Source organism: Neovison vison, chromosome 6 (assembly GCF_020171115.1).
Source record: "Neovison vison isolate M4711 chromosome 6, ASM_NN_V1, whole genome shotgun sequence".
Lineage (NCBI taxonomy): Eukaryota > Metazoa > Chordata > Mammalia > Carnivora > Mustelidae > Neogale > Neogale vison.
The window spans coordinates 25,893,747-25,908,590 of NC_058096.1; positions in this window are offsets into that span (position 1 = coordinate 25,893,747).

Here is a 14,844-nt window from a genome sequence, read left to right on the forward strand (position 1 = left end):
CGGGCTCTCTGCTCAGCGGGGAGCCTGCTTCCTCCTCTCTCTCTGCCTGCCTCTCTGCCTACTTGTAATCTCTCTCTGTCAAATAAATAAATAAAATCTTAAAAAAAAAAAAACAAAAAACTCCCATTTTGTAACGGACACATACACAGGCATCTCCTGTAATTCAACAATCTGCTCCCAACCATCATTACCCGCATTCCCTTTAACACCAACGAAGTGAAAAGTGCTTCTCTTAAACAGAAAGACCACATTGAAACCGCGCTAGATTCAACCCCTCTTGTATGCAAGCATGTTCTCCATTTGGAGAAGCTCTGGAAGCTCTACTCAGCTCCATCATCACTTACAACATTGCATCACTTGATACTAAGGATCAACACAAATCAGGAACTAGAGCGTATCATGCTTAGCGAAATAAGTCAAGCGGAGAAAGACAACTATCATATGTTCTCCCGGATATGAGGAAGTGGAGATACAACATGGGGGGTTAAGGGGGTAGGAGAAGAATAAATGAAACAAGATGGGATCGGGAGGGAGACAAACCATAAGTGACTCTTAATCTCACGAAACAAACTGTGGGTTGCGGGGGGGGGGGGGTTTGGGAAAAGGGGGGTGGGGTTGTGGACATCGGGGAGGGTATGTGCTTTGGTGAGTGCTGTGAAGTGTGTATCCCTGGGGATAAAAATATATGTTTATAAAAAATAAAAAATTTAAAAAAAGAAAAAGAAAAAGAAATGCCACCAAGTGAGAGCAGTGGAGCCTGCAGAATGAGAGAGGTCCCCCCGAGGTGGGGGGGTTGTAGTGCTCCAGTGTCTAGCGGCCTGATCTCAGCAAAAACGTCTGCTGAACTTGATTTGTCTTATTTCACAGCTCTGCTGCCACTAAGATTAAACTTCGGGATTTCATTTCTTCACCCGAAGTGGGGACGTATCCGACTGTCGCTGCTTCTCCGCCTGCAGGTTTTATGGGGGCAGTGAACTAGAGTATATTGTGTTATTAAGCCCTAACCAGGCGGTAAATTACAGGGAGAAAAACAAAAGCGAATTCTGCTGAGGAGGACGGTTTTTGTTTGGCAAGTGAACGGCCGACTCTACTTGACCGAGTGAGCGAATTGTGAAACATTTCTTAGAAATTTATCATCAAAAAAAAATATTTTGTCATCATACTTCATCTTTTTTTTGTCTTTAGGTTAGCCGTAGAAGCAATATTTAAAAGAAAGTTTCCACACGGCTGGTGGAGGGGGCGGTGGTAGGGAAGGGACGCTGTGGGAACACTGGTGCCCTGGCAGTTGCGACAGTTACCGAGTAAACCCTGTTTTGGTAACTGTTAGAATTTTGCTTTTAAATCCATGGATAAATAGGCAGGGGGTGCAGGGGAGAGAATCAAACCCAAATGAGCTCAACCTTCTCAGCTGTCCTGAAACTGCTGAGTATGGGTAGCAGCATCTTTGGCTCACAGAGTTCCAATTTTGTGAAGGGAGGTGATGGGGAACGAAAAAGACAGAGCAATGCCACAAAATAGACAAAAACCGTTCTTTGTCCCAGTTGTGTAAAGACAGTGGGGGGGCAGAAGGGTGAATGGCATTTCCCTGGGAAGCTGAGAGTGTCGGCCTCCCATCAAACCTATTTCTCTGAGCCTTTTCAACCCCTGGCACCCCTAAGGCTGGTGCAAAATTTGGGAGATAAACGGTGAGGCATCTTTGCACCCGAGAAGCAGAAAACTCAGCAGCCTCTGTGCTGCCTTCAATATTCCCTGCTTCCTTCGCTAATGACACAAGCAATGCCCAAAAGACCCTTATTAAACACTTCTGTGTGTTACACTGTAAAACAAACAAAATTCATACACAGGCTATCCCACACCTATCCATGGCCCCCACGCCCATTATTCAAAACAATGTTGAGGGAATAAAACTGAAGCGAGATCATCAAAGATCATGGGATGGGAATTAGTGTTTTAGTTTAGTAAATAGAGAGCCGGAGGGCCCAAGAAGTTGCTGTACTTTCCATTCCCACAAAGCTTCAAAGGTTCCATTGTAGCCATTTTGAGAACACAGAATTATTGTTCAAGGTTAAAACCACCCATTGCAGGAGCCTCCTTTTTTTAAGGCAAGTTCTCAGACTATAAAGAATCAGGATGGGGGCGCCTGGGTCGCTCAGTGGGTTAAGCCTCTGCCTTCGGCTCAGGTCATGATCTCAGTGTCCTGGGATTGAGCCCCGCATTGGGCTCTCTGCTCAGCAGGGAGCTTGCTTCTCCCTCTGTCTCTGCCTGCCTCTCTGACTACTTGTGATCTCTCTCTCTGTCAAATAAAATAAGTAAAATCTTAAAAAAAAAAAAAAAAGAATCAGGATGAAACTTTATACCCTTTTTCTTTTAAAAAGAGTCGCACCAAAATGTTGCCCCAAATTAATGTAATCATAAAAGTCTAAGTATTACATGGTTTCTCTGGAAACAGATTCTCTTCCCCCCTCCAGAGAGGGAGGTAAGCAATCTATTTGCATTACAAATGACCATCTGCAAAAAAATTCATCAGAAGATAAGGGACTCTTACTGGAAATTGGAGAATTCAGAAATGTGTAAAGGTCTATGAGTTTCAAAGATGATTCACCTTTAATTTTGCTGAGAAAACTAATTAGCTCTTCCTCAAGAGGGTTCTGTAAGAAGGCTTTCTCAAGGATCTTTTACAAAGGAAAGTGGAGTGAAAAGAGGAACCCAGTATGCCAGTGGAGAGGGTGGTGAGGACAGAAATGATGCTCCTTAATAAAAATACTGAGGACAGTCTGCTCACCACAACAAACAGACCCATGTGGTCAAAACCATCATGTCTTGGAATAGGAGCTAGCTGAGTGCCTTAGAGAAAAAAAGAGGGTGAAAGCTAATATGTGTTGCTCCCAAACATTTTTAGGCCATCTTTTAAATCCTATGCGATCTCTGCAGGGAACTAAAGGGATTCTTCCATTTTGACCCGCATACCTAGAAGTTTGAGGCCATTTCTGGGAAGCCTAAGCACCACTCCGGGAGACAATTCCCCTGGTGCACCCCCTAGGCGGGGGTGGGGGGATGGGGGGGTGGTTTCTCCCCTGGGTTCACAGAGCCCTTTTACAACCCCTATCATTTCGGCGCCTGTCAGAACCACACTGTTCTTTCTTTACATGTCCAAGAGCACTAACTGATAAGGTAAGAACCAGTGCTTATGTCTGTTTGCATGTGTGAAGATCCTCTGTGCTTAGCAAAGCCTGTGGGTGTTAATTGATTGCTCAATTAAAAGACAAATTAATGAATGTGAAAAAGGCGGCCAGACTTATTAATTGGCTACCCAGATCACACAGTGACTTTGTGTCAAATTAAATCTCAAAGGTCTTAATTTTTTGGCATACATATTCTAGCGAAGGATTTTATTATAACAAGAAAAATTCTGTAGCAAAACTAGCAAAACTTTAGCTCATAACCCAAATGTGTGCCTCAAATTAGCATTTTCTTTTAAAATATTTAAGCAATGACACTGTGCTAAACACTATGGAGAATATTTGAAGATTCAGTGCAAATGTCAGAAAGAATTCTATTCAATTTTTCAACATAATTGTACCTCACTTTGTCTGTGGGCCTAGTACTGTATTGGGATCAAGGACACCGACTCGTGGGACAAGATCCCAGCTCTCAAGGAGCTTGCCAGCTGGTAGGCATCTAACGGAAAACCTAGGGATTCCTTTATATTTATTTATTTACTTAAATAAATACAATTTTTCAGGATACCTGGGTGGCTCAGTCAGTCAAGCATCTGCCTTTGGCTCAGGTCATGATCCCAGGGTCCTGGGATTGAGTCTCACATGAGGCTCCTTGCTCAGTGGGGAGCCTGCTTCTCCCTCTGTCTGCAGCTCCCCTGCTTGTGCTCTCTCTGACAAATAAATAAATAAATACAATCTTTTAAAAAATTTTTTTAAAAATACAAGTTTTTTCCAAGAAAAAAATTTTCCACAGGAAAATAATACATGTCATTAAAAAAAAAAAAAAAAGAAAAGTGGGGAGAAGCCCCTGAAGAAAAAGATTCACTAAAGGGGGAAAAAGGCATCAACTCTAAGTTCTGGTAGGTTCCTGCGAAGACCTGCTGATCCCAGGCACCTGGCACTTCTCAGACTCTTCCCTGCTCTGAAGGGGGTAGCAGGTTGGTGGTGTCCTTGGCATTGTTTCTTAACCCATCATGGCACATATATCTTGAGGCACAGACCAGCCCTTCGCTGCTCTCTCTTCTGGGGTGGCAAGGGTTGGGGGGAAGGGGGGGTAGCACAATAACAAAGCAGAGAGAAAGAAGGGCCAAGAAAGTCAGCTCTAACTCCAGCTCCTGCTCCACCCTCTCCACAGGCGTCATATAATTCCTCTGCCTCGCCCAGTCTCTTCCCCTGGCATTTGTTTTCTGTCCCAGAAATGGCTGGAAACCCTTGCAGGACCACAGTCAGGACCAACTTCATGGACAGGTCACGGTGAAGTTGGACAGGTCACACCAGCTCTAGAGTGAGAAGGGCCTCAAATGCGCTTTATGTGCTACTGTTGCCGCTTGAAATTATTCATTATTCTTTATCAAAAGAGGTCTCATTTTTATTTTGTGCTGGGTCCCAAAAATTATGTTCTCGTGACCCCATTTTTTAAAAACTGAGACATTCAGATCACACGGGCTCCATGTCAGTACAGTGCCTTACCTCACCCCACGCATTATCACGACAGGTCACTGAAGTTTAAATAGTGCTTGACCTTCAAGTCTGCAGTCCTTCCTCTGGGAGGTAGGGAGCATGGAAAAAAGGATTTTTTTGGATTCACTCATAGGATCAACAATGTCCAGACAATGTCAGCCACAAAGTGTGGTCTTCTCATCCGTCACAGTCCACTGACACACTCACAGCCCAAACCGCTTCTGGCATCGACCAAACATCCTCCTGAGTAAACAGACTAGAGCTAATTGGACAAAAGTGACCAAGCAATAATGATGTCACTAAACTTACACAATTCATAGCTTATTTCCTTGGGTCTCAACCTGCAGGTGCCTGAAACGGCAGCATTAGCAACATCTGGGAATTTGTTAGAAATAAACAATCTCAAACCCACTGAATCAAATTCTGGGGGTGCGGCCCAGCATCCTGGGTTTTAACAATCTATGCAGGTGATCCTGATAGCATTGAGAACCACCAGTTGATTAGAAATGGAGGAGACAGTATCTTCTGGTTGCATCAATTATAATAAATGTCTTCCACCCATTCAACCTACAAGAAAAAAATTTATTCATTTCATTCATCCATTTATTTCAATCACAATTACTTTATGCATATGCTAAAATATGCTTGCACACACCTGTGTGTGTGTGTGTGTGTGTGTGTGTTTAAACCACTCAAGTGTGGGGCACCTGGGTGGCTCAGTGGGTTAAGCCTCTGCTCAGCAGGGAGGCTGCTTCCCTCTCTCTCTCTCTCTGCCTGTCTCTCTGCCTACTTGTGATCTCTGTCTGTCAAATGAATCAATAAAATCTTTAAAAAATAAATAAATAAACCACGCAAGTGTGTCAGGCAGTGCAATGAGTACAAGGATAATGGTTTGTGCCATAAAAAGGCTTATATAATGCAATGCAGGGGCAGATGAGAGGCAAATTCATGAACACGAACAGCTCTGCCCGGAATGCCGGATGAGGAGTATTAGAAAGTGAAGCAGGCATTTGGCCAAGAGAGAGATTCCGTGGAGTTTGTTGGAGCAGGGTTAGGGAACATTTAATGAATGCACAGTGCAGCGAGAATTTTGATGTGTCATGAATGCGGAAAGAGTCTTCCAGGCACAGGAAGACCTTGAAGACATGAAGTGGAAAAGAATAGAGTATGTTACCAGATGAGCATGTAATTCTGTGTTGAAATGCAGAATCTGTGAAAAGGATTCATCTGAGAATGAGTCAGAATAGTGAGAGATGGACTTTGGGAAGAAGGGCCCTGGGTTCAGGGCAGAATTCTGGCTTCTCTTGAGAGTGAGAAGACAGGCCTGAGCCGTATAATGGAGGCAGGTAGCACAACCTTCTCAAATTCTTGCTCTGTTGGCCACGTCTGCACTGTGGGATCCCAGGGCAAAGCAGGGAAGCTCTCTGAGACTCTGTTTTAGCAAAAAGAAAAACATATTTGTCCTTTTATCTCACGGATAAAATGAGATGGGCAGAAATGGAGCCAGAGCTCTGTTGCTAGGCCCAGCCCTGGGAAGCTAGAAGTCTCTTCCTGACTCCTGCCAGCCCATATGCCAGAGATTGTTTGTGTATTGCTCTTTTATTCTTTCACATCAGAATCCTCTGTGGGAATGGAGATTCCAAATCTCTGTTGGAGATTTTTTTTTTTTTTTTAAAGAGTAATTTGTAGTTTGGAAAGTTTCCTGAGCAAGGCTATGTTTAAGCATCCACTTTTAGACACCAGACTTGGAGCTCCGCTCTCCCCACCCTCACCTCCCGCAGCCACAGGCCTCTTGAAATCCAGGAGCAGGACACTTTGCAGACAGCAGAATGGGCCCTGGGGCAAGGGAGAACTACCCTTGAACTACCTTTCTAGATGTTTCTGCCAGTTTCATATGCTCAGTCACCCTGACTTTTAAAGCGACAAAGAAATGTGGGCAAGTAAATTACAAAAAAGCTGAGCGGTCAATGAAAAATACATGCGTGCTTGGAAAAAAAAATCCATCTCTTTTGAATGCTACTTTCTTAAGGGGAAAGACCGTCTATGGTTAATTCTGCAGAGCACTTAAATGATACCAAGTAATTTGATGCTTTGAGGGCCTCATTTAAGAAGGAAAACAAAAATAGCTGGGGAAATGTAAATTAGTACCATTTCTATGGACAGCTAGTTGGCAAGATCCATCAAAACTTGAAATACATGTACAAAGTGAGCTGAAAGTTATACTTGTAGGACTATATCTTACAGATATACTCAAATAGGCAAGCTGGTTCTATACAAGGTTATCCAATAAAATATCGTTTGTATTAATAATTTTTTAAAAGATTATAAACAACCAAAATGACTGTGAATAGAGAAGTAGCTAAACAGGTATAACCATAAGATCCTTGACAACTAGAACAAAGAAAGGGGAAACACTCTGCACTGGTATAGAGAAAGCTCTAATATATGCCATTTTTGACAAAAGAGGAAGGCAACATAGGGTGAAGAGTATATTACCATATAAAATCAGAAGAAATAGTTTATATATATTTGTTTGCTTATACAAAGAGTATACCCCAAAATATATAGTACAAAAGAAACATAACATTGGCAATTTCCAAGGGAAGGGAACTTGGGGACTGGGACATGGGTTGGGGGAGAGTTTTCATTCCATACTTGTTTGGGTTTTTTGTATTTAGAGCTGCATGGGTGTATTACCAATTTTTAAAGAATGAAGTAAAGTAAGAGTTCTAAACATGTTTAAAAAATAAGTAAGTCAATTGTTATCCTGAGAAATAAAGTAGAAATTCCAATTTTTCTTTAAAAAATCAATATAAAAGACTATCAACTTTGAAGCTCTTTCTCTTAAAAACTCAATGAAACTTCTCCACTCTTAAAAAAAAAAAAAGTGTTTTTGTTTGTTTTTTATCCTGCTAAGAAAAACAGAATGAACCAACTAAACTTCTTTACCCTTAATCCAAAGAGACAAAACCAAAGAGATGAGCCAAGGAAGAAGAAGTCACAGGAATAGAGATCATGAAAAAGGAGGACAATATATGAAAGTGTGAAACGGGAAGCGACGGTAAACCAAGGGTTTATTCTGATGTCCTCGTTTCAGAAAATTACGTCATTAGACTTGGTAAACTACATGCCACACAAAAATGCATAAAATAATCCATAAAACAAACTGATTGCACAATAAAAAGTAACCAGGCACTTACTCATATAAATGCACAATTTTGCAATGAAACCAAAAAGAAAGTTATTGCATGTGAACTCATAAAGAAAACACCATGCCATGAAATGAATAACTGAGTCAGCAGTAGCCATATAGTAATTATAATAATTTCACACAGCTATTACTTATAATATCTTTAAATGTAGGCAGGAGTCATAACAATAAAACATAATTAAATAAAAGCCATGTACAAGGGACCAAAACAATGGAATCTAGACAAACAGCCCTGAGAGGATCTGTTTAAGTTGAGGGCAGATTGCAGATCATCTGAAGAGAAGAAGGCCTGCATATTCTTCAAGCTGTCCTCCATGAACATTACTCTTCTTGGAGGGCTTCTGCATCATACTAAGTGGCTGTGAATGTAATGTTATACTTCCTGACAAGTGCCTGGAGACATTCTCCGGTGCTGCTGTTAGACAGAATGATAGGTTTTAATCATCAGCAAAGCTAGAACAAAAGCTGAAGACTCTTACAGTCCCATGTGGAAACAGAAGATCTAGCTACCACTGCATAGAAGTGAGTCTATGAGAGGGTCAAGATGTCCCTTAAGAACACTATAGGCCCATTCCAACATATGCATTAATGGTGGATTGATGCTCAATGTGACCAGTGTTTAGTATTTTTACCTGTAAAAGATAAAGACATGGGTTATCAAAAGTCCATCTTCGTCATTTTTTAAAAATATTTTATTTATTTGTCAGAGAGAGAGAGCACAAGCAGGGGGAGCAGCAGGCAGAGGGAGAAACATGCTCTCCCCTGAGCCAGGAGCCCGATGCGGGACTCAATCCCAGGACCTTGGGACCCTGACCTGAGCTGAAGGCAGACGCCTAATTGACCGAGTCACCCAGGCATCCCCATCTTAGTCATTTTTTAAACCCAGAAAAGCACCCAGAGGACATTTAAATTTGAACAAATGTTAAAAGACCAAAAATAATCTGGTCACAAAATGCATGATTGATAACTAAATAGTTGACTTGCATGCAGTACATGGGTGTAAGCAAGAAAAAAAAATAGTTAAATGTTAAAGGATACTTAAATAAGAAAGTTGATTTGGATTTATTTTATCTGAAGTTATTCTTTCTGGCAGTGTATCAGTTAGAATAGCTGATTCAGACTCATATAACAGAACAACCAAAATAACAGTGGTTGAAACAAGAGAACTTTATTTCTCTCTCACATGAAAGAAATCTAAAGCTAAGCAATTCAGGGCTGGTACAGTGGCTCCATAGTCATCAGACTCCAAGTTTCTTCCTTTTTCCTCAACATCTTAGCCAACACAGGGCGGTTTCTATCTTCAAGGTCACCTGCAGCATCCAAGATGGCAGCCACAGCTGAAGAAGGATGAGGGGGACACAACACCCAACCAAATGTGAGGAAATAGAACTATAAACAAAATCTTCTCCTGATCCAGAAATCCTCTCCACAAAGGTAGTAGAGAAAGAAAATATTTTATCATTGAATAAGCATTAAATCAAAATGTGATACACATCACAGGGAATCAGATAAGACACTGCAAAGGCAGAGAGAAATCTCACCCTTCAGCCACATAGGCAGATACAACCCATCATGGACATGTTCTCAAGATAAACAGTAACTAGCCCTTAAGTCATGAGACTTAACAGCACCATTTTATTTCACATAATTCATCCTAAATTTACCTTGCAGCTGAATGCCCATCTGTGCCAGTTAACTGCAGGAAAAACAAACTTCTCACAGTTTTATGACAGGAGGTAGTTTTACAACTGGGAGCCAGGTCAGCTCAAGCGAGGCTCCTGCCCTCCTACTGAAACTTGGAAAGAGTGTGCTATCTTCCTTGGAGGTCTACATGGAAAAGAGATGGTTCCCGAGTTCTTGAGAAAGGCATTCCTGAGCGGAAAAGCTGAAAAAAGCCTATCTAGTTTTCATAAGAATTTATATGCAGTTCAAAGAGAAGAGAAAGCACCTCTAATTGTAAGTTTCTAAAGGAAATGCTCTAAGAAAAAGAAGGGAAGGAAAATCTCTTCCCTTGTTGTCAACAGGGAGAATCAAAACTCATACTTTTCTTTTGTATTTGTCCATATATGTGTCAACGGCTTTGAAGGGATGATCTTATTTACAACAGCAATAAAAATGTCAGAATACCTAAGAATTATCTTAAGAAATGCGCAAAAGCTAAAGGTAGAAAAATTTAAAACCCTCCGAAGAACACAAAATAACGGATCAAAAAGAACGGCGTACTTCTGGTATGAGAAAAAACTCAGTATTATATAAATGTCAGTTATTTGTAAGTCTTTTTATCCTTTCAATACAATAAATAATAACCTTTTTTTTTTAACTAGACAAGATAGTGTTGGAGTACATTTCTAAAAAGGACATGGGCAAAACAGCCAAGAAAACGGACAATGAAGGGCAATGCAAGAGGAGGGGAACTTCTAGATGTTGAAATACAGTTACAGTTGTGTTGTCTGGCTCATGAATAAACAGACCAAGTCACAGAATAAAATGTCTAAAAATAGATCATAATACATAAGAGGATTAAGGATTTTAATTCAGATCAGTAGGGGAAAAGACTCACTATTTAATATATGCTGCTGGGACAAGTAGGTAGTCTTCTGTGGGGGGATTAGCATAGAAACTACATTTCACAATGCACACCAGAAAAAATTTTTAATGAATCAAAAAATGAAATAGAAAATAGAGCCATAAATCTACAGAAGAAAACAAGGGAAGATCTTTCTGACGAGGACTCCAACATTCAGAAATTTTAAAAGGAGAGCAAATTAGGGGTACTTGGGTAGCTCAGTCCATTATGCATCTGTCTTCAGCTCAGGTTATGATCTTGAAGTCCTAGAATCGAGCGCTACATGAGGCTCCCTGCTCGGTGGGGTGTCTTCTCCCTCTCCCTTTGCCCCTCTGACCCCACCCCCCCTACTGCTTGTGCTCTCTCACTCTGCTCTGTTTCAAATACAAAAACAAATAAAATATTTTTAAAAATTGATAAATTCAATCACATAATCAATCAAAATGTCTGTGTGATAAAACAAAACAAACAAGAGAATCAAAAACAGAAAGCCTATAAGCTAAATCAAAACAAATGACAAATTAGTAAAGATATTCAAGTAGATAATTCACCAAAAAGGAAATATAAATGGGTCTCAACTATATGAAAATGAGGTGCAATGCTCCTCATAAAATAAGGAATAGAGATTGAAACTATCATTTTTATCTGCTGGATGGATTTAAAAACCGTAAGTTTGATAATACACAGTGTTGATTAAAGTGTGGAAAAACTGGCACTCTCATAAATTGGTGGGACTATAACTTGGTACAACCCATAATGGAATGTAAATGGACAACATCTACAAGAATAACAAATTCATAACATACTCTTGGAATTAACAATTCCAATTTTAATTTTTTATTTTACAGAAATACCTGCACATTTGTAAAGTGGTATTTGTACACAGTTACTCACTGATGCAATTTTTGTAACAGCATAAAACTGGAAACAACCCAAAATAATATAGTGCAGCTATAAAAAGAATGAGAAAGCTATTTATGTACTCTTATATAATTAGCTGCAAAATATATCAATAAATATGAAAAAATGTAGAACAATTTGTATCCTATGCTGTCTGCCATTTATATAAAAAGGACAGAGCATAACAAGTGCATTTATTTATATATTATAAAGTTAATTCTCATTTCATTCTCTCCCTCCCTCTCTCCCCTAAAAAAAATACAAAAAAATTTCAGGATTAATGAAATAAATATGGTTAACTTATTGGAATGAGGGTGCCAACTGGGACAACAAGGGAGGATGGGATGGGAAGGATACTCCTCAGTGCACAGAATTTCACAGGTATGTTAATCAAGCAGGTCTGGTTTGTTTTTTTTTTTTCAAATTTTTATTTAAATTCTAGTTAATTAACATACAGTGCATGTTATTATTTTTAAAATAACAATTTAAAAATTTTAAACAGAATCGCTATAAGCACATGCAAATTAGGCCATAATTAATTTCCTTTCAGTCAAAGCTGAAAAAAATGTAAATTAAAATCATAAGTGTCTATAATTTTTTAAAATATTTCTATACTTAAATATGTAGAAGGCCAGTAGCAGAAACCCTGGGTCTAAAGCCTTTTTATTGAATATTTACCTGGGAAGCTCAGATTTATAGTGTATCGGGAAAGGAATAGGCATGTGATTTAGATGTTTCTATTTGTTAATGTATTTATAATTTAGTAAAATAAATTACTTTCTCAATTCAGCCAGATGGAATTTCATCGGTAAAATTGATTTTAAAAAGAAAAAAAAACTTTAATTGGCTAGGATTTGATCATTCCTATTTAGAATCTTCCCAGAGTACCTTCTTGGAAAGTCCTCAGCATCTACAATGTTGTGGCAATTGACCTCATTATTAATCTTGGTAAAAGAGAGCTTTCCAAGAAATGAGCTTCTACAGCCTCACTCACATAATTTGTAATTCAAGTAAGTATTGCAGTATTGCACAGAATTTGCCCAGATTACTAAATCTGATATCTTTCTTTATAAATTTCTTTAGACCTGAGTTTTTTTTTTTCTGAGTAAATGCAAAGCTTCGCATGGAAAATGTGAATGCAGGAATGCCTGGGTGGCTCAGGTGGTTGAGCATCCGACTGGGGCTCAGGTCATAGTCTCGGGGTCTTGGAATGGAGTCTCATGTCAGACTCTGCACCCAGAGTCTGCTTCTCCCTCTCCCTCTGTGCGTGCGCTCTCTCTCGCTCAAGTAAATAAAGATAAATAAGTAAATCTTTTTTAAAAAATAAAAGTAAATAAATAAAAATAAAAAGAAGGTTCTCGGCTTCTATTGACAGGCACCTGGGTATTGAAGACGCTAACTGAACAGAAAAGAGGATGTAGCCATCTGCCCCTGGTTTGGAGGCAGTGATGGGAGTTTGAAAATATCCTGTGGAAACTTCTGAAATGTTGTTTTTTACATTAGCTTACTGATGTCAGCTCACTCAGCTGACCATGCTTCTTTGTTTCATGGGTTGTGACCAAGAGACAAACTCAAGTAGCTTCAGGTATGAGACTGGTAAAACAATTGTGTCATAGAGTAAGTAAGGCAAACTGAAGGGAGCACCTCCCTTCCAAGGACTCAAAATTCATCGCTTTTTAAAAGTCTGAGCTGATTAAGCCAAAGACAAACAACAACAACAAACAAGGATCCGAAGTCTACGGGCCAAATTCAGCCCCTCGGCTAACACTTTGATACTCTACGACTCATTATACCTAGAACCTGTTTTGACTCATTCAGATCTGTTTCTGCTCCCCCCAGGTCACTATGGAAGACTTTTAAAGGATCCTATCAAGAAGAGTCAACACTTCACTGGGCCACGAATCTGCTCCAAGTTCTAAGTTCTAAAGACCCAGAGATGATTAAGACAAGTCCATTCCTCGAGGAAGTCCCAGACCCAGCTGGATACTGGCAACATCCTTTGTTCAGTCTCCTGTCTCCTGTCTCCTGCAATCATCAGGAATACTTCTCTGTAACATTACTAGATAAAGCCAACTTTACTTTCTTTAAAGTCAGGGTTTGGTGTAATATTTATAAGACTCATTTCCTTTATGGTAAATAATAAAAACTCATTCATACCATTGCCTGCTCTTGCCTACCCACATCTCACCTTCTCTGTTCTTCCTGTCGATGAAGCCCTGGGACACCCACAGACCTAGATTTCAACTGAGTTCTGTTAGCCTACAATTCTGGTTAACGTTTTTGATCTTTTTCTTTATGAGTCTCTTAAAATGGACCTGAATCTTTGGATATCAAACCCACTAAATCCAGACCTAGTTTCCTGGACTCTCAACCTTGCCTTCTCTCTCATGTTAAAAAAACAAAACTCCACTGAGTAAATTTAAAGATCAATTTGACTTTATGATTCATGAATGGGGCAGCATCCCATTTTAGCAGATGGGAAGGAGTTCCAAGGAGCTGGACAAAATGGAAGACTTAGAGGCAGAAGGAGTCAGAGCAAGAAGTTCCTCTGGCAAAGACTGGATAGTTTCAGGCAAGGTTACCCCCCTTTGGAGGAATGCAGAGGTCCATCAGGCAGATTGCCTCACTAGTGCTGGCCAAATAATTCCAGACCGACTGGTTAAAGATTACATTTTTGGGACAGGCTGCAACTACAATTAGGATAAGTAGTAAGGGGTGCCTGGGTGGCTCAGTGGGTTAAAGCCTCTGCCTTCGGCTCAGGTCATGATCCCAGGGTCCTAGGATCGAGCCCCACATCGGGCTCTCTGCTCAGTGGGGAGTCTGCTTCCTCCTCTCTCTCTCTGCCTGCCTCTCTGCCTGCTTGTAATCTCTGCCTGTCAAATAAATAAATAAAATCTTAAAAAAAAAAATAAAAGGATAAGTAGTAAGTCTTCATTTGCAGACATGGGTCTTAGTACAAGTGACACCATTTGGAGCCTGTTATCTCTTTAACACTAGTTTGCATGACATTTGACTTTGATTTCCTTTCTGTAAGCAGGGCACCCTTCACCACCTTCTCTCCCCCCATAACAGGTGTTTCTATACAAAGATGCAGTCTCCTTTCTGCACTCTTAGCTCCTCAAGCTCACAGTTTGTCCTGAGACTTCTCAGCCTGTCCCAACCTCTTGTTACTCATGATTCCCCTGATACTTCGGAAAGTATCATTCTATAGGGGCGCCTGGGTGGCTCAGGTGGGTTAAGCCTCTGCCTTCAGCTGAGGTCATGGTTTCAGGGTCCTGGGATCGAGCCCCACGTCAGGCTTTCTGCTCAGCGGGGAGTCTGCTTCCCCCTCTCTCTGTCAAATAAATAAATAAAATCTTAAAAAGAAAAGAAAAGAAAGTATCTTACTATAAAGCTGCCTTTAGAAAGGCAAAAAAAATTAAAGTGCAAATAAAATATTTAAAGATGTAACTCATACACTAGAGACCTCCTCTTTAAAGAAAACTTCA